At 38.3% G+C, this 21765-nt stretch overlaps 1 pseudogene; it reads left to right on the top strand.

Annotated features, from left to right (window-relative positions):
• Positions 1-6471: 6471 nt before the first annotated feature.
• The window catches only part of LOC149138984 (uncharacterized), a 110064-nt pseudogene continuing 94770 nt past the window's right edge, over positions 6472-21765 (top strand).

Here is a 21765-nt window from a genome sequence, read left to right on the forward strand (position 1 = left end):
AAATTTCATATATATTACACACTATGTATACTCTAAATAATGTAATAGTAAATATACATTAATATAAAAAATACATGTAAAGCAAAATAATACTTTATATAAAGTGATAAAAATATATATTTGAATAAAGAATTTGTCATAAACTATATATATTTATGTAATATAATTTACATATAGACGCCTAATGGTTAAGAGCATGTGTTTCCTCCTAAGAGATCACAAGTTCAAGGCCAGATGAAGTAGAGTATGTATTGATTTGTAGACTTAGCCCCTTGTCCCATAAACAAGAGAGTCTCATATACCAATGAGGTGTCTGGCCTGACCACGACCTTAAAATGCAATTATTATTAAATTTGACTATATGTATAATCTTTAAAATAAATTATAAATTAACATATTTTTATATAAAAAATTATGTATATTACACATTTATATAATAATAAATTTACGCTCTAAAATAAAATAATACTTTATACAAAAAATATATGTAAAATAAAATATTATATTTATAAAGTGATAAAAATTTGTATTTGAATAAAAAAATTATGTCATAAATTATAATTTACATATCTCAAATTAAAATAAACGGATCCAAACTATAGACCAGGTCGAGTCTGAGTTACATGATGTGTTTGGGGCCTAGGCATATACAACACAACCTCGACGGACTAGGATGAGAGTGGATCACACAATGTGTTTTTATTTTTGGAGGATTACCTTAGCTTCGATTTGGGAGAAGATCTTGTAGAAGTTTGGAAGTCATACATAGATGCTTCACATGCTTCATAATTTCTCTTAGTGAAAAAATCCTTTTGTTTTGAAGCTCTTAGGTCACCCTAGGGGGTAATCTATGGAGATCTTCATTGCCCATCCAAGGATTGAGCCTAATATGGACTTTGTCTTCTCTACCCACCTTTTAGATCAACCAATTAGTAACCAGCTAGAAAGTTGAATCCATAACTTTCTAGATAATTGATGCATTATGCAATTATTTCATCGGGCTCCCAACCCATGAACCACAAGCATTTTCCTTGTACCGACCTCCATACACTTTTTGTATCTAGGTCCTTGGAGAATAGTAATAGGTTTTTTAGGATCCATCCTCCATTTTCTTTTGGAGCTCTACCAATTTTTCTAGGATGCTAGTATGAGACCTTTCTTTTTGTTATCTCTTGATCAGATGTATTTATAGCACAATTTCCTAATTTTTTCCAATACATATTGAGGGACCCAAACCAATGAAATCCAATATCCTAGTATGGTTGTAATGCTACTTTAAAAAGTACTAATTTCCCCCTTATTGAAAGCCTATGGTAAGAAAATAATTGGGAGAAATATCCTTACCTATGCTCAAGGATGTGCCACATGGACAAAATAGAGTGTCAAAATTTATTATCATACTAGTAGTTTTATAGAATAACTCAAGTATATTTTTAGATATCTCGCCTATCAATCTAGAACCTTCACTAAAAATCATACTATCATCCACAAATGAGGGATGTGTGATATTTCATGTAGGACCAATGTAAATCCCTTTGAAGTTGCCATTTATAATGCCTCTTTCAATAATCTACTCTACCATTCTGCTATTAGTAGAAATAGGAGAAGGAAGAGGGGGCATCCCTGTCTGAGACCCTTGGTTGGTCTGAAGAAAGGGGATGCTAGCCAATTGATTAGGATAAGAAAGGAGACAAAGGTGACACATCTCATCACCCATAGCACAAAGTTATGACAACAATTTAAGTGAATGAGAATCAATATTAGGTAAAACCAACTTACCCTTTCATAGGCCTTTGAGAGGTCCACTTTGAGTACCACCAATCTTTGTTTTGTGGTCTTGATCAAGTGAACACTTTCATGTGCTATTCCAACTGCATATGGTTTTTTCACTCTTCCAAAAATCCAAATTGTTTTCCTGAGATTTTTTTTGATAAAACCTTCTATCTTGTGGCAATGACCTTCGAAATAATTTTGTAGATACAATTTCATAAGGATATTGGCCGAAACTTTTCAAAAGATTTTGGATTATGCTCTTTTGAAATCATTACAATGAAGGTAGTATTATAAGCCTCAAGCATTTTCCCCGTGTTCCAGTGGTCTCTGCCACCCTTCTTAAGTCTTCTTCAAAGAATTCCTAACATCCTAAAATTCCACAAGTCAACCATCGGGCCTTGGGATTTTATCCCTTTGGAACTTTGTAAGATTTGAAGCAATTCATTTTTCCCAAATTCTTTCATCAACTCCAAATTATCTCCATTGTTTACAAAACCAAGGAAAAGTTGGAGAACCTTATTACTTCAACAATTGTGGCTTGAGATTCCTCTTTGAAGAGATTGGAGAAATAGTTGACTCCTTTATCTACCATATCTTAAACATTTGTAGACCACTTGCTATTTCCTTTTTCAATATTCTAGATATAGTTGATATTTTTTCTACCATTTTCATATTGATAAAAAAATTTGGAGTTTGCATCACCTGCTTGTAACCAAATGGCCCTATTCTTGAGTCTTCACTCCTCTTTCTCTAGTAAGATATTCTTCTTTTTTTCTTCTAGTTGCTTTACTTTTAACCTCTAAGTCTTAATCATGTATCCAAATCCTCCATTGTTTAAAGTGTCTCCAAACCTTCTTCCACGTCTTTGAGAAACCTTTCATCTTTTTGTTTTTTTGTTCTTCGCCCATCGGGATACTACCTTCTTTGCTTCCTTCAAATTTTGTTGAAATTAAAGTGTGGCAAATCCTCTTAGATGATCATCGTAGGGATTCCAAACATCCTTGATCTCGTTTAGCCATTATTGATTTAGCATGAATGGGTTGGGTGGTTGTTCTTGAGTTAGGGCCACTTCTAATACAAGAAGGTTATGGTTTGCGTCCCCTCCTAAGGCTACCCATTGTTTTACAAGAATAAATTCATCCATGAATCCTTTAGATATAGAAAAACAATCATGTATGTTGGCTATTCTGTCTTCCCTTGATCTCTTATTTCTCCAGGTGGGGGTTAGTTTTACTAGTGCAATTTCCAACAAGCTTGCAACTTTCAACTTTATTATAAAATAACTCGAGAGACAATCCATTTGAGTAGCAAGTCCCCATATTTTGAAAGCTCCTAATGTAAAGTTTAGGTCTTCCCCTATCACCATAAGGCCACTCTAAATATGCTTCATATTCGAAAAAATTGTCCTAGTAATGTGTTCTAATTGAGTAAAGGGCCATATATATTTAGGAGAAAGATTTATTTTCTAATATCCAATGAAAATAAGACAACCCCTAGACTTGTAGAGAAGGCCTAGGAGTTAGATAGGATAAATGAACACCTTTGCCTTCTTGTTATATTCCCACCAAATCTCTCAATAACATCAACGTAATTGAACTCTCACTCAATCATAAATTTGGAGAGTTCTTAAATAACCTTTCCTCCATTTGTCATTGTATCTTGAAGGAGGATAATAGAGGTTTTTAATGTCTCTATAAGCCTCCTATGCCAAATTTTTTGAGGGATTAGCCAGCCCTTAGTAGTTGAGGGTTAGGAATATCATTTAAGTTCCTCACAAGGGATAGATGTTATAAGAGCCCTAGTTAGAGATAATTGTTTCCCATGTATAATCTCTTATGATGCTTCTTTTGTGCCAAGGAGATATAAGGCTTCATTTCTCTTTGGTTTGGCTTCCAATTTTTCTCATCAAGGAACCCTACCCCGCCTGCTACCTTCCTTAGGAGTCAATGATTCCTTTGCTTTTGGGTCGAAGGCTATATTTGGAGTGTTTTGGTTGAAAAAATTCATGGCAGACCCCCTAGGCCTTGAATTCCAATTTGAGGTATTCAGAAGTTCCCTCCCAGGTTTCTTCTTCTACCAAATCCTTATCTATCACTGGTAGAGGGATTAAGGTCAAGAACATATAATTTTTAATGCCTAAAAGACTAGGAAAAATTCACTATTAGATTCACACCTTTTATTTCTACCTCTAAACCCTAATATCCAAAATCTATTTTTTTCCAATGACTTCATGCTGTGAGGGGAACGTAATTAAGAGGACTTACCCATGAGAGGTCCACAGTTTTTGTTGTCATTTCTAATGTCCAAGCTTTGATCCCCGAGGCTGAAGGATGCTATACTAGTGCCATTGGTTTTATGGGTTACCTCCTATTAGCATTTTTTTCCTTTATAAATTTAGTTTTTTTGTTTGTTAAAGGAAGTTCTAGCAATTTCACTCCCAATACTTGTTGTTGCATTCTTTGAGCCCACACCTTCCTCTGATTAGGGTAATTACATTCCATTGCTATGGCATTGGCCACATCTGAAGGATATGCATTTGTACTTGATTGTTAGTTGAAAACTATCTTCTCTTGTATAGATAATCACTTTCTCTGCTAATCTTTTACTAGTTTCAAGACCCTCTAGTAATCTTGCCATCTCGAAGCACCCTATGTCTTAGAATGATAAATCAGCTTCATGAAACATACTAAGTGAGTTTACTATTTATTCAAACACATCCTCGAGCTATAACACCAATGGTATCCCTAGTATTTGGATTCATATTAATAGAATGCCCACTTAGGCCTTTCAGGATTCAAAGTCAACATGCCATTTCTTCAAAAAAATGTTTTGGGGTTCCCACATGCATCTACTTTGTAGAACCTTGTTTTCCTATCTGATTGACTTAAAAACCCATATTAGCTACCCCTTAGTTAAGGTCATTATGTGTGGTGTATAACTCACAAGAGGTTCAAAGTTTAACCTTGTCCAATGCTTTAAACTTCCATAGGACATTTTTTCTGAGGAAAAGGGGCCAATATCTATTGGATCCTAATTGTATCTAAATAGAGTCTTACTCGACTGGTTCATTTTAAATTGTAGCAAAGAACATTTACACTTTCTTTTTGTCACATGATTCGGGTTCAAATTTGAGTTCGACAATGATTGAATTTGTTCAAATTCAAACTTTCTGATAAAATTCAAACAAGACATTCAATTCCACTGTGTGTGTCTATATATATATATATATATATATATATATATATATATATATATATATATATATATATATATATATATATATATATATATATATCTTCTAGCCCTGATGGGTAGCCTGGTTGGTTGAAACCACCTCTGCTGAGTCTTTGGCCTTCTATCATGAGGTGTAGGTTCAATTCTCCTGAGGTCCATTAGGATTAGGCTCCATGCATTGAATTGATTGGGCGTCCAACCTCTTCGAGTGGGCCCGCCTAGTAGCTATTATGACAAAAAAATATTTCAAATAAATTATATATTAACATATTTTTATCATAACAATTCATATATATTACACGTTATATATACTATAAATAATGCAATAATAAATTTATGTTAATATAAAAAAACATGTAAAATAAGATATTATATTTGTTAAATAAAATAATACTTTATATAAAGTGATAAAAAATATATATTTGAATAATTTGTTTTTTATGTAATATAATTTACCTATAAATGCCTAACGGTTAAGAGCACGTGTTTCCTCCTAAAGGGTCATAGGTTCAAAACGAGATGAAGTAGAATATGTATGACTTCCTAAATTTAGCTCTTTCCTAAGAAGTCATAGGTTCAAAGTGACATGAATTAGAATATGTATGACTTCCTAAATTTAGCTCTTTCCTAAGAGGTCATAGGTTCAAAGCGAGATAGAGTAGAATATGTATGACTTTGTAAATTTAGCTCTTTGTGACATAAATAAAAAAATCTCATACACATATTACGTATCTAAATTGAATATAGGAAAATTTGGGTAGATTAACCTTGAAGAGGATCTTTTAAAGCTTGTCGTCCAGATTAGCAGAGCCTAACCCCAACAATGTCAAGGAGAATTGACCCTAAATACCTCTCAATTAGCGAGGTACTTAACAACGGAGACTCGACCAGTTGAACTAACCCTTGAGGCTATTACTTTGATTAAAAAGTTATATTTGAATAGATATATATATATATATATATATATATATATATATATATATATATATATATATATTTAATAGATTATAATTTTTTAGTATTTACCTTTCTCGAATTTAAATAAATGGATCCAAACTATAAATGAGGACGAGCGTGACTTACATGACATGTTTGGGGGTGGGCATATAAAACATAGCCGCTACGGCCTAGGACGAAAGTGAGTTACATGGTCTTTTTGACTTGGCATAGAAAACACAGCCGCGATGGTAAGATCCGGAGTGACGCACTAGATCCATAGCCAACAGCTGAAACAAATTTATGTAAATTGTAAATGCGGAAGCAAACCCCCCTTCTGATCAGGTGAAGAAAGCCAACAAGCAATGAAGCATTTCATCTGATCGCAAATCTTCATAATAATAACACAAGCGACTCTAAACACCCGAGATCGAGCCACGTCGGCTTCACAGGGAAGCATTTTGACCCCGATTCTCACCACTGCGATACCCTTGCCTACATCAGTGGCCTCCCTTGCCTTCATTAGCGATTAGAGGTTCTTGAAAGGTTTCTTCAGCTCCGGTCATTCACCCCGAGGTCGACTCGAGCGAGTTCAACTCCGTGGCAGGAGCATCGTTCTACAGTCCATAAGGTTTTTCCCCATTCTCATTCCTTTTGTTTCTTCTTTCTATTAGCAGATACCGTTCTTGACCGGCTAAAAAGGCACAAAATTGGTTTAGAATGTGTAGTAAGGTCAGAAGTTAGATGATGAGATTATCTTTTAGTAAAACATAAAGTAATCTCGCAAAAAACTGCGGAGTAAGTAAAAGTGTTTGCGGAGCATGCCGCATCTGAGAAAACTGTTGAAAACTATATTTCTATCCGTTGAATGTGTGAGCTTAGTGGAGTAAAGGGCTTGAAATCTGCTTACTCAGACTTTCAAGTTAGGTTTGGAGAGTGGCAATGGAATTCGAGTTTATTTTACAAGTAGCCTCATCCCAAAATGGAAAACAATGGCAAGGAAATCTCAGATTTTGTGGTAACAAATCACTTAGGCCAAGTCAAAATTGCTTCAACAAACAAAATAGGGAAGTGGATTTGGGTAAATGCAAAACAATATGGGGGCATTTTAAAGCACAGACTTGCTCCCTTTAAATGAGAACAAAAAAAAACGGTCTCAGGGAAAAAAAAAGGAGCAAAAAAAATAAAGAAGAGTCAACCATTTACAGTCCCACATCCACACCTCTTACTTGGTCATCAAATCTCTATGTCCAGGAACTGATGAAGGCCAGGGCAATGTTGGAAATTTTGGAAGCCAAAAAACACGAAAGGGACTACAAAATTTCAGAGATTACACTTGCAAATCGATCTTTAATGGAATGTAATAGGATCCTAAAAGAGCAAGTAACAATGCTACAAGAGGCTTTAGAGATAGGAAAGCAAGAATGGGAAAACATGAAGACAACATGGCAAACCATGAAAGAATCAATGGCAGCGAACAAGGAAGTGATAATTTCTAAAACAACTCACGTGGATACACAAATATCTCAGCAGGTAGTCATTTCCGGAAAAAAGGCAAAAGAGATCAAGATGACAAACATTACAAAAGAAATTAAAACTAGAGCTGAGGACACTAATGGTTACATAAGGATGGAGGAAAAGGAAGATGTAAGTGTTGGTAGAGCACATGAAAGAGAACACACAGAAAAAAATGATAGGGAAACAAACTTATTGTAAGAGGAATAATTGATTATGGAAAGAATGAAATCACTCTCAATTTGACAAGAGACTTTTTGAAAGAGAAATTACATTGGAGAGGGCAAATGTGTCGAGCAAGAAGGGTGGGAAAAATATGTGAAGAGAGGCCTCGACCCATAAAAGTCATCAGGACAAGTGTGCACAACAAACACTATCTCAAGCAAAAATAAACTCTTGAAAGGTTCACACTTCTTCTTAGATGAAGATTTAACTAGCAAACAACAAGAGGAGAGAAGAGAAGAAGTGGAGAAAATTAGAGCAACAAGAAACGAAGGGAAAAGAACATAGTTGTACAAGGAAAAGTGGTTATTGCAATGTTTGGGCCTCATGACAAAGAAGGGCAACAATTTGGCAGTAAAGAAAAAACAATTAACTCTATAATAGGGAGCAAAACAACAGGATCAACATAGATGAAAAGGGGTGAAGACTCAAATTTGAGTCTTGTGTGCCAAGCCGCGTAGCAATCAAATCCTACCCAGGTCTACCTAAGTCTAGTTTGTTGGAACTGTAGAGGTTACCCTTGGAGGAGGGGACTTGGGATAGGGCCTATTGCAAAAGGTGGAGACATAACTTGTCTCACAAAAACTCATGAACATGATGGTTGTAGAACTCCTATGTTTGATGGTTATTTGAAATTAGCAGTTTGGAATGAGGCAACAGAAAATGGCAGAGGGTATGGAGGAATTCTAGTTTTAGTGAAAGAAGAAGAAGGTCGTCACATATAGTTTATGAAAGAAGATACAAATAAACAATATTTATGGTTCAAAATAACAGAGAATGAGAACCACATGAGAATTGCAGCATGCTATTTTGCACCTCAAGTGTCAAAAACTTACAAAAATAAAGGGATAAATGGCAAAGACCCATATGCAACTTTAAAACAAGATATTGTTGTATATTCTCAGCAGGGAGAAGTTATTTTAGTGGGAGATTTCAATGCTAGAACAACAAATCAACAAACTAGTATTTTTTGTTGCAAAGAGGATCACAATCCTATCTAGCTCATTGAAGAGGAGAATCCCCAATGGTTGAGATGTTCAGAAGATGACAAAGTTAGCAATCATTTTGGAGAGGAGTTGCTCACGTTGTGTGGTGCTTTCAACTTAATTATCTGCAATGGTCTAGATAAATGGAAAAGGTTTGGGAAGTTCACTTGCAACACATACAATGGGGCAAGTGTTGTTGACTACGTTATTTGTTCATAAAGCTTGATGGAAAGGATAGATGAAGTTAAGATTGGAGAGCATACGTGGGACTTAAAATCAGATCATAACCCAACTTATATAAAGCTATCTTGGTTAGAAGAAAGTCAACATAGGAGGAAAACCTAATGTTTTCGACGATCGATATCAAGGGGAAAAATTATTCTAACACAAGAAAATTGCACTATTTTCAAAACAATGTTGGAGATATCAATTTAGAAAGGGAAGAGTGGCTCCCAAAGCCTCAATAGTCATGAGTTAACAAATATAATTCAGAGTGCACTTAAGAAGTGCAAAAGAGCAAAAAATAGGAAATCTGAATCAAATTGTTTTTCTGTAAATGCTTGGTTTGATGAGGAATGCAAAATGGCAAGGAAAACCTTGAAAGAGGCAGGCAAGGAGAAGATTAATGTAAATTTATATAAGCAAATTTAAAAAAAGGAAAAAGATGTGTTCATGCAAACAAGGCGAGAAGAGTTAATATATCTAGGCAAGAGTAACCCAAAGCGTTTTTGGTAGGAACTTCAATGAAGGAAGAAGCAAATTGAAAATAATATTACAGCCAATCAATGGTTTGACTATGCAAGACAACTCTATGAGAAAGAATAAGAGGAAGAGCCTCCTCCCAGGATCAACACAACCACAAAGCTTTTCACATTACAGGAAGTAGAGACAGGAATTAAGAAGTTGAAAATAGGAAAGGCAAAGGACTTGGTTGAACTTCAAGCAGAATATCTAAAGTGGGGAATGAACATTCTTGCACCACACATCATGGAAATATTCAACAACGTCATTCGGCAAGGATTCCTAAGAGATTGGACAACTAGTCTAGCAATAACACTTTTTAAAAGTGGAGACGTCAATAATCCTTCCAACTATAGAACCATTATGATCAATCCTTTGTTTGCAAAGCTCTTTAGCAGCATGGTGGAAAATAGAATCAGTAAATGGGCGGACGTCAAAGAAAAGAGGGCAAAAGGGCAAGTAGGTTTTAGGCCGAAGCATTTTACAGTAGATCATGGTATCACGTTGAGACACATTATTGAAAAGGTTTGGGAGGGCAAAGAAGAAGTATTATGCTGCTTTGTTGACTTCAAAAAGGCATTTGACATAGTCCCTAGAGATAAGTTGTGGAGTAGAATGGAAGAACTTGAAATTCCTTTGCATTATAGAGTTGCTGTCCATAGGCTTTATGAAGAGGTGAAAGTCAAAATTAGAACTTCAGCAGGCATTTCAGAAAGCTTTAGAAGTGACATCGGAGTCAAGCAAGGCTACCCTTTATCCCCTACTCTTTTTGGTTTATATATTGATAAATTGGAAGAGTGGCTAAATATGCAAGGTGGGGATGGTGTTCGGTTGGGGGAGTTTGTGATAAAGCTTCTTTTATATGTTGATGACCTTGTATTGATTGCTAAATCGGCCCAGGGATTATAGATGCACCTATATGCCCTTGAGCATTTTTGTAAAGCAATGGGGATGCAAGTCAATACCAGCAAGACCAAAATAATGATTTTCTCAAATAAAAAGAAGCAGAGCCAGCATACGTTCTTCTTTGAAGGCAACATTCTTGAAGAAGTAAATGAATACAAGTATCTCAGGATTGATTTCAACAACAAACTTAATTGGGAGCACAACAGAAAGAATATAATTTTAGGAGGGTGGAAAGCATTTATGCTCTTCAAAACGGATGTAGAGAGGCAGAGTTATGGGATTGGAAAACAGTTAAAGTGCTTTTTGGGCTCCTAGTTTGTCCAGTGATATTATATGGGTGTGAATTGTGGGCTAGCAACATTCCTGTCTCAAAATGGAAGCAAATTGAGAAAATCCAAAAACACTTGATCATGAGGCATTCCTGTCTCAAAATGGAAGCAAATTGAGAAAATCCAAAAACGCTTGATCATGAGCAAGTTAAAATAAAAAGTTAGGTTTCTTATGAGATAATGTTGAGTGAAATAGGAGCAACTTCCATCCAAGTAATTGCTATGGTGTGTCTCATAAGGTATCTTCAAAGAATTGAGGAAATGGGAGAAGGTAGATGACCTAAAGTTATCTTCAATGAAGGAATGAGTGAAAGAAAGAAATCATAGATGAGACAAAACAACAAATGGATGCAAAAATGGAATATTTACATCGATGCATGTCCCACAAATAGCAAGGATTTGAAGAGTTATGTTATGGAGAAGTTTCGTAAGCATAGATGGGGAAAAGAGTTGGGTAGAAAGAAGAACTACTATGTTCAAGAATTCAACCCCACATGTGATCTCCAACAAAAAGAGTACATTGGAGCTAGCATTCCATGGAGAGTAAATATTCTTATTGCTCAAGTAAGAACTAACTCACATCGATTAAGGTATGAAACAGGTCGGTGGAAAACACCTAAAGAAGCTTGGGAAGAGCGGGTGTGTACTTTTTGCACTTCTGGGGCAGTGGAATCGAAAAAACATTTCATTTTGGAATGTGACGCTTTCAAAGACATTAGAGACAATTACAACAATATGTTAACATCGATTCCTTGGCATTGTCTTTTCAGTGAGGTGGCTGTTAGAAGGTTGGGTCAGTGCATCATTAATTTTAATAATAAGAAAATTGAATTGTAAAAGGCAAAAAGCAGAGAAACTATTAGTCCCCTAGACTATAACTAATCTCGTGGACATCAAAGTTTCATTCATATATAATCAATAGAGCCAACCAAATTCTAACCAACATTTAGCATCGATATTCACTTTGGCTCTCCTCTCTTTCCAAATCGCAACTGGCGGCATAAATTTTTCTCAAACATATAATTCCGTTAAACCAGGATCGACACGATACAAAAGCAAGACCAAGGAATAACTATTGGCCACCAGAAAGTAATGTTCAAGGTTCTGTACCTAGAGTAGGGTTTCGGGATTTCGTACCTATCCTTCCGCTAGACTGCAACAAGGTTGAACCAAACTTGTGGCGAACTTGAAACGAATCTAAATTTTGTTTTGAGGTTCACCGAACTTGAACCTCGAACCTCAAGGTTAGTTCGGCAAACCCTGTGAATCATAGCTATATGAGAAGCCTCTCTCTCCTTCTGCTCCGAAAAAAGCATGCGCTAAGAACTCAGAGAAACCATGAATATTCGAAGTGGGACGCTTGAAGCTGGAGCCCTTAGCCCCGCTAAAGTCCCAATCTCCATGGGAATTCTCAAGCTATTCTGAAACAGTCGCTCTGGAACATGCCAGAAAAAAATACTACCTCCGTCGAGCACACCTATGGCTCTGCAGATCCTCTCTTTGCACAGATTAGGTTTAGTTGCAAATCTTCAAATTATAAACACAAAGCTTCATATATTATTGTGGACCATTATTTACTTAGATTAGGTTTAGCTCTGCAGTTTTGTGGATTGTGCTTTGCACAGATCAGGATTAGCGTCTACCGATTGTGTTAGGACCATTCTTTTCGTAGATTTGGTTTAGCTTCTGCAGATCTTCCTCATGTTCCTTCTTTGTCTCAGATTAGCTTATGTGGATCCTTCAAATTAGGGCAGGATCATTCTTCCTTCAGATTAGCTCAAGATCCTTCTTCTTCCCTCCAATGCGATAACTTCCCCAGAACCTGCAATTAATTAATTTTTTTCTTTTCAGTTAGAAATATCTGTATAGTCACATGAGGAATATACATGTTTAGGTCCTTGACGGTTTGCTCAACAAGACAATAAATACTCCTAAAAATGTCACATGCAGAAATTGAATTTGGTTAGGGAGAATAACATTTCTTTGGAGTCCCAACCATGTGAGCTAAACCCAAACACAACTGCCAACCTACAAAAGACTTGCCTAAACTCTCCATGAATTTTATCGAACTGTTTTTTAGCTTGGTGAATTTTGATTGAAGTTCAATGTTGTTAAATTCGAACATGAGCTAGGTGACTTAGTGTGACAATGGTATATATTCACCCCCCACGAAAATGCTAAAAAGAGTCTTGAAATGACTGGGAAATGTTCTAGAGTTGTTTCATTAGTTGAAATTGCGACCAGAAATGTAAGCCCACATTTCTGGTGTGTTTGGCCTGGCTAGCATGCATTTCAGCCCAAAGAGAAGTGTTTCAGGTCCACAAAATCTCTTTAAAGGTCTGTTGCACCCTCAATAAATGTATAATGACAAGAAAACAACGATGAATTTTTGTGTTTCTGGAGTATTTTATTTAAATTTGCAGGATCATGTGACATTTCGAAATTTTTTTTATTATTTTTTATTTCTTCTCAGCTACCATATTTTCAAAATTTGGAGGGGCATGTTTAAGTGACATAATTGTTTCACGAACTTGTACCGATTTCCATGTATCATGCAACTTAGTCCAGATGTAACGTCATTAATATATGTAGTAACTTATAAAATCTGGTACACAGTACTAATAGAAACTATTTCTTTGCTGAAAAATTGTTTATATTAGAACTCTCCCAATGGAGAAAATAGTACAATATTTAAAAAAATTGTGGGCCTTTGAAATAACTTGGACAACCATTCTCTATGACGAACATTGGAACTCAGGTTCCGACCTCCTGATAGATTTTCATGTAAGACATATTACAAAAGTTCTCCATTTTGTCTTTAATCTGGAAAGGTCCATACTTCTCATGGATATTTTAGTCAACTATCTCATTGCTAAATATTATTTCAGCATTACTAGTTTGATACTAAAATAAAAAACTTGAAAGGCTTAGAATCCCTCCAAAGTTAGACGAGACATAAAAAAGGTAAAACAATTTACTAGACAATGTGATTGATGATCTCAAGGTCTGTTGAATCTAATATTGAGGGCAAGGGGGCAAGTTGGGCACTGTTCGCTAGTCTTTTGGACCATTGAGGAACTCGATCGCACTTTCTTTGGGGAGGTGTATGAGTGAGGGATACTCTTAACATCCGAGGTGAAAAGAAGGAAACTTTGAATGGATCTTTGGTTGCTCCTTTGGATTTGGGATGTAGTCTAATGGGTGGCACATGCTTTACTCTAGATATTCCTAGAGTTGATCTCTCTTAGGCTCTGAGGATGTGTGGTCTTATGTGCATGGACTAGCATCTCCGAACTTGTCTTACTAATATTGGGTGGTTTACCAGAGGGGGAGGCTAAGGAGAAACTCGGGGTCTCACCATATTTTGTCTAGTGCGCTTTGGAACTTCTGATGGATCAACCGGGAAGTATAAGTAATCGTTTTTCTCATCCAAGGTGGGGGGTGGGGGAGCATGGTGTGCAAGAGCTAAGATTTTTGGCTGAAAATCTCCCACACAAAGAGGGCTAAGCACCTTTGGTTCTGGTATAGGAAGAAAGTAGAGAGGGAGCCTCTCGAATCCCTAGAGAGGTTGTGATAGTGTCCTAATATCATAGTATAGGGGACACTAAAAACTAAGGTGCATCTCTTGTGAAAATTTCTGAATCTAACAAACCAAAAATCCTACTGCAGAACACTGATTTACATTATCTACTTGTATTCTTCATTTAACAAGTTATTTTAAGAAATATTCAGAAAATATTAATGTAAATACATTGCAGCCTACACCACTATATAGATCAAGTACTGAAAAATAAATGAGACAAACATGTAAAGGACACACTTATTTTTGGACTAAACGTCCCTTGAAAAACCCATGCGGGAAAATTGGTGCAGCAACTCTAAGGGTTTTCTATTATTAAGCAGAAGTTTTGAATACAAATGTTGGTTGCCCTCCGGACAAACTAGTGACAGAGAAATACAATGGCGAAGAACCTGAGTGAGTTTTATCTCACTTCACCCAACAGAATCTGGCTGATCCGACAGTAAAACTAGCTAACCCTGGCTACAACTACGCTACCCCTTTGCAGTAACTGCGTGGGCCTGCATGGAGCTCTCTGAGGCTCTGCGTTAGCACTTCTGCCCACTGTGTCAGCTTTCCCGGTTGTTCTGGCAGCTCCCCGATTTTTTGTGTGGAAGGCAACTCTTCCTCTATGCTGGCTCTCCTTGCTCTGCGTCAAGGCTGCATGGGCCCAGATTGGCCTAGCGTCAGCTCTCCCGGCTACTGCCCTGCCTCCACAAGCTTCTCTCTGCCTCTTTGTTTATATTCCCGAACTATCACTACCCCTCAGCTGTAAGATCTCCCCAATCAATTTCCTTCCTGAGAACTTCTCACCTCAGAAAAACGATTTTCTCAATATGTGTGTGTGTGTTCTCCAACTGATCCCAAGCCTCCATTTATACTTTTCATGTTAACAAATCAACGACCGAGATTAAGTCTCTAATTAATGGTTAAGATTAAATTAGACTTGATCCTCGTCTCTTAGAAGCTTCTCACCCATATTTTCATTAATACCCTTTAATATTTAATTTTCCTAAGTTTAGACTTAGGAACCCCATTAAAAGTATTAATTATTTTAATAAAATACAATCCAGGCAGAATTTCTCCAAACGTTTTCTGGATCTTGGAGATCTCATGTGTTCTAGCCCCTCCACAAAATTTCGAAGCTAGAGCACATCCAATGCTACCCAAAAATCAACACTCCCTCTTAGCGAGGAATGTGCTCTAGCAATACTTCCTAGCAGAAGTATCACACTGATCCACGACATCGGTCCTCTGCGTTGCTGATGTTCAGCCTGCTGCCCCTCATCCATTGTGTTGCTACAACCTATACTGCTGCCCATGACACTGCCACTGTCACTGCTACATCTGTACTGCAACTCCCTCTCAATATGCTGCATCATGCTGCCCATAGTGCTGCCACTGCTAACTACTACACTGTAACTTAGTTGCTGAGAAGTAATCAACTGAAAAAGTCACCCAAAAGCTGACATGTTGGTTAGTCTGGATACCTTGTGATGATGAAGCTACCTTTGTTGCTAATCTGCGCTGACCCTTTGATGCTACTGCGCTATTGTTGTATCTACTATGTGCCTCCCGCACTACTAAACATTCTACTGCGCAACTTTAGACTTTGGCACTCTAGCTTTGCCATTGTCACTCCATCGTCCCTCGCACCAACTGACTCCCGTCATTTTGCTACTGTCATTAAGGGCTTCTATAGCCGTATGTAAGGATCCTACCTTTTTTCATGTAGTCCTCGCGACTACAGATCAATATCACCCCACCTCTTCTTTAGAGGTGCATGAGCACTCATGGCGCAATAATCATCATCGTCCTCTTTGTCAACTTTCATTGGAGTAGCCTTTGAGTTACACTTCTCTTCCTTGCCGTTCTTCCGAGGGCATTGAGTGGTGAAATGACCCAGTTCTCCACATTTGAAGCATCTAAATTTGGATATACCTTTCCTTTTCCTCTTCTGCTACCCTTGCTATCCCACTGATGTGAGAACCGCATCCTCCTCTTCCTCCTTGGCTCTGATCCCTTTGCTGCTACTTCCCGCCTTGGTCAACCGTTTGATCTCTTCCTGTCGAAGAGATACCCACGTCTCCTCCCAACTAGGGAGAGAAGCCCTGCCCAAAATGCTCTAGACAAAGGTTTCCCAGTCTTTACTTACTGCATTCAGGGCAGTCTTGACCATGAATTCAAGATCTGGTGTAGACCCTACGGAAGTTAGCTGGTCTCGAATCCCTTGCAACCTAAGAAGGAATGGATAGATTTCTTCTACCTTCTGCATTTGATACTATCTCAGTTGACTCTCAAACAACATTTTCCGTTGAACGGAAGTTCCCTCGTACAAAGTGGTGAAGACCTCCCACATTTCCCTTGTTGTGTCCTTCTCAGCAGTATGTGGGATCACATGATCCTTGACTCTCTCCAAGATCATGTACTTCGCTTTTGCCTGAGCCTCCTCGTACTTCTTGAGAGGATCAACATCAATCGGAACAACAATTGTCTTCAAGGCATAATCCTTGATGCAATTTTTGTCCAAAACTGCCAGGATTCTGGCCTTCTAGATGACAAAGTTGGATGCTCCATCCAACATGTCCTGATCCCTCTGTCCATTAATTTCAATCTCTGCTCAAATGAGTGTCATACTGGTTCTCTTCTCCCTCTTTCGCTGCTACCCCAACAAAACTCGGATTTGGATTTATTTGGCGCTAGAAATCCTCTAAGCAACAAGCTTCCTCTGAAGTTCGATTTCCTTCATGGAAATCCTTCTACCAACAACTGTCGAACCAACCCTCTCTGATCTCTATTTATTGCTATTGAACATTGGATCTAGATTTCTTGGCAAAAAATCTTCTGAGGAACTGATTCCTTCTACTTTGCTTCTGCCCCAATAGGTACTTTTCTGCACCAACAGAATCAGCACCCCACCAGCAATTCCAGATGAAGTCTTCGCTGCACCTCTAGCCCCGACAACTAGAAAACAGAGACTCAGCAGTCTCTACACTGGCCCAACAATCATTGCACCGCCCTCTGTAGCTACAACGTCACACAAACAGGCTGACGTAGGCTCTGTGTGAGCCTCCCTTGGTTACTGCATCACCCCTCCTTCACTTTCTTAGCTAAAAAACTGCATTGTCTCTTGGGACAGCTGTCTTCAGCACAGATTCTCCTCTGTCCTTTTGTTGATGGCTTCAGTCCTCCTTGATGTGCAATCCCTCTTATACCATGTGAAAATTTCTAAATCTAACAAACCAGAAATCCTACTGCAAAAAAATGATTTACATTACCTACTTGTATTCTTCATTTAACAAGTTATTTTCAAAAATATTCAAAAAATATTAATGTAAATACACTGCAACCTACACCACTATACAGATCAAGTACTGAAAAATAAATGAGACAAACATTCAAAGGACACTTATTTTTGGACTAAACATCCCTGGAAAACCCTAATGCGGGAAAACCAGTGTAACAGCTCTGAGGGTTTTCTATTATTAAGCATAAGTTCTGAATACAAATTCTTGTTGCCCTCTCGACAAACCAGTGACAGAGAAATACAACGGCAGAGAACCTGAGTGAGTTTTACCTCACTTCACCCAGCAAAATCCGACTGATCCAGCAACAAAACTAGTTGGCCCTGGCTACAACTGCATTTCCCCTTCGTAGTAACTGCGTGGAGCTCTCTGAGGCTCTGTGTCAGCTTTCCCGACTGTTCTGGTAGTTTTCGACAGCTCCCTAGCTTCTTGCGTGGAAGGCAACTCTTCCTCTGCACTGGTCGTCTTGGCTCTGCGTCAAGGCTGTGTGGGACTAGATTGGCTCAGTGTTAGCTCTCCCGGCCATTGCGCTTCCTCCACAAGCTTCTCTCTTCCTCTTTGTCTGTATTCCCAAACTATCACTGCCCCTCAGCTGTAAGATCTCCCCAATCAGTTTCCTTCCTGAGAACTTCTCACCTCAGAAAAACGATTTCCTCAATCTCTGTGTGTGTGTTCTCCAACTGACCCCAAGCCTCCATTTATACTTTTCCTATTAAGAAATCAACGATTGAGATTAATTTTCTAATCAATGGCTAAGATTAAATTAGACTTGATCCTCATCTCTTAGAAGCTTCTCATCCATATTTTCATTAATACCCATTAATATTTTAATTTTCCTAAGTTTAGACTTAGGAGCCCCATTAAAAATATTAATTATTTTAATAAAATACAATCCAGGTGGAATTTCTCCAAATGATTTCGGGTATTGGAGATCTCATGTGTTCTAGCCCCTCCACAAAATTTCGGAGCTAGAGCTCATCTGATGCTACCCAAAAATCAACATCTCTGTCTTTGAATCTTGAAGGTGGCACACCTAGTAGATCCTATTAGATTGTGGTATATGGTGATCTGTTTCTATTCAGAATTGATGGGAGCCAACGTAAAGTTGTCCCAAATGCATCTTGAGCAAGTGCATCCAATGCTCACGCGTATAAGGGGGGTGGTGAAGATGACATCATGCAACTCCAAAAAGTGTTCTAGGTAGAGAGATAACTTCAAACTCAGGCTTGTTGGAGGTGAGATCCTAGTGACTTGAATGTACAATTTTTAGATATCCTCTTTGATAGCCTGGTTTTATACCTATCTATTTGGCAAGAGATGGCATGTTGCATCAGGGGAGAACTCGAATGGGGAAGGCTCTCAGTGGAGATAGTAATCATTTGAAGAAATTGAGACATCTTTGAGAACAACCTCATGCTCGACTTGAGGAAGGATCTAAAGCAAGATCCTTTGAGGAGCAGAGAGCAAGGTAGGGATACCTCACTTGCCTAGTGGAAGAGCCTATGAGAGATTGAACTCTATGAAGGAAAGAAACCAAGTGGAAAATGACCTTGTGGCGGAAAGGGTGGACACCAAACTTTGTCTGAATGATAGGTTTGGAATTGTCCACTTACATCGGATGATGTGCATGAGAAGATAGAGTTTGGTTGAGATGTCCTGAAATTGCTGCTAGAAGCATTATCTCTCAATGAGGGCCAATGAACCATACCCTATACTGAGTCAAGGCTGGAGGTTTTGTTGTAAACCAAAATGAGACCTTGTGAATTATATACCCAGGTAAGTGTAAGATGTGGGATCTATATCGTTGTCCCTAGGTAATAGAAATGTGAATCTATAAGAGAGCGCTTTAATGCATTAAAGATCAAAACTTTGGTTTTACCTAGTTTGAACATTAACTATCGAAGGTCACATAAACTTACCAGTACGTTGATTTGTTTATGCAAGCCCTTTGGAGTAGAGGCCAACAAGACCAAGTCATCAATGAATAGGATTAGGGAAATCAACATCTGATGTAGAAGACAATGATCACCCTACTAGATATGCTCATTAAGAAATGACTCTTGCTTATCAATATAGATCCCAAAGAGGGTTGGTGAGAGGGGGGATTCTTGTTTTATCCCAATGGTACTTTGGACGAAGTCAGAAAGGCCATGTGCCAGCTTGATGCATCCCAAAACTGACTCGTACGGTCTCGTGATGGCTTAAAGTAGGGTCTTAGATATGCCAATGTTGCACTCTTTGAAACAATGCCTCAGAATTGTGTCAAACACTTTCCAAAAGTATACAAAACAAATTTAAACCTTTGAAGAGTGATGAGGAGCCTTCTCAATAATGGCCTTATTACCCACCAAAATGTGTAACCCCATAGGAGGAGATTTTTCTCCTACATTTGATAGCCAACTGGATAGCTAGCCAGCCAGCAGCCCTTGACAACCACTATTTGATGATGATATGCCATGTGCCTCCACCATTTGCATCAACCATATACCTCTCACCATCTGGCATTACCACTTGGATGAAGATGGGCTACTATCCAAAAGGTACTTTGATCAATTTGCAATTGAGTGCTTATGCTTGTCTATTTTGGGCATTTAGTAGGGATAAAAGGGTAATTTGGAAGATTTATTGATCTTGATTGTAAATTTGTTCTCTCACCTTACCAAGAGGGTTAATCATTAGCCCTAGTCCAATGGGACCTCTCTCAAGGACTTAGGGTTATAGGAGGGGCACTACTAGGAAAACCTGGATTGAGATAGCATGTTCATTATCTGTTATACCATACTTGACACTTTCCATCACACATTACAAGACCTATATACCACATCCATTCTCTAGGTCTAACTTGTCATTGGCTCTTTGGGATTTGGCACCCACATGTCCACACCCTTGAGTAGGGTTGGAAGATTATTTCCCTAGAGATGAAGGTTGATGCAACTAAAATAATGGAAAAGAATATCATGGTCACAACAAAAGAAGAAGAAGAGAATCAAAATGCAAAAGATGGTCCGGGACATAAGTTAGCGTGTGGGCAAAAGCCTAGCATGAGCTCTACCCTCATTGGCATCACCCTATTCCTGAGGACATGATGCTCCTTCACATCAAAAGGAACCCTGACATGTCCCAACCCTTATGAGAAATGAATTGTCTCATGTTAAGGGGTAATATAAATGCTACATCATAAAGAACAAGCTCTAACCCTTGAGCTATATGTGGTAATATAAAGCACATTATCAAGAAGAAGTAAAAGACCCACAAAAGTGGTGGAAAAAGTAGGTTGAGCAGGGTAGCTCATGCCTCCACAATTACTCCCTCCTTTACATTTACACTTAGGATGGGGACACCCCATCAGTTGGTCCCTTTGACCATGGCACTTGGTCATGAATCCTTCTCCCCCATTATCACATATTTACCTAACACCTATTGATTGATGGGTTGACCTTGGAACTGTCACTTTCCCTTTGAGGGTTGGAAGCACCTAATAGGGTTGACCATTAGCCACCTCTATCAAGGTAGGAAACACCTCTACTGGACTTGGTCTCGTTAGATATCGAAAGGTGATCCTTGTTTGAAGTGTTAATATGACCTTAATATTCAAATTTGGTCCACTTAGATGCATATATGGTCTTAGTCTCTAATGGATGGTTGTTTTCACTTGAGTTCATGTTGTTTTTGTGAGGTGGTCCACAACGACCCAAACCATGAGTGCACCCACTCCATAGGTATCCAAGCCTCTCTGGAGAGATAGATGTCTTAGCAAATGCAACGCCAAGAGAGTTGGGCTTCCTGATGACTTGAGCAGATGTTACGTGTCCTAGAGCACCCCCAGGATCCAGGACGTTGGTCTACTTTGATCTAGCATAAAGGATTCTTCATGATGACACCACTAGACCTAGCATGCCCCTAGGCTGGCCTTGACACAACTTGATGGGCAGGACTTGATTCAAAGCCTAGATGAGGATGGTCTCCCATTGAGAGACTTGGGAGGGTTTGTTGCACTTGGAGAACCTTAACGTTGGAGAAAGGAGGCCTTGCTTTGACAGTTGGAAACCCATGGAGCTAACATGATAGCACGCTAGCTGGACTTGTGATCATGAAGGAGGATTTGAGGATCCTTCCTCAAATTTTGGATGATTCTAACACTATGACACCTTTTCACACCTCATCACACCTTAACATAGCATTTGGAGCCCTAAAATGGCATGGCGTCAACTTTTTTGGAGGCTTCAACTCACACGTGTGGGCATTCATGGCTTGTTTTT

The sequence above is a fragment of the Pinus tabuliformis genome, chromosome X (genome assembly GCF_031772625.1).
Source record: "Pinus tabuliformis cultivar Carrire ecotype Pingquan chromosome X, CPIR1, whole genome shotgun sequence".
Lineage (NCBI taxonomy): Eukaryota > Viridiplantae > Streptophyta > Pinopsida > Pinales > Pinaceae > Pinus > Pinus tabuliformis.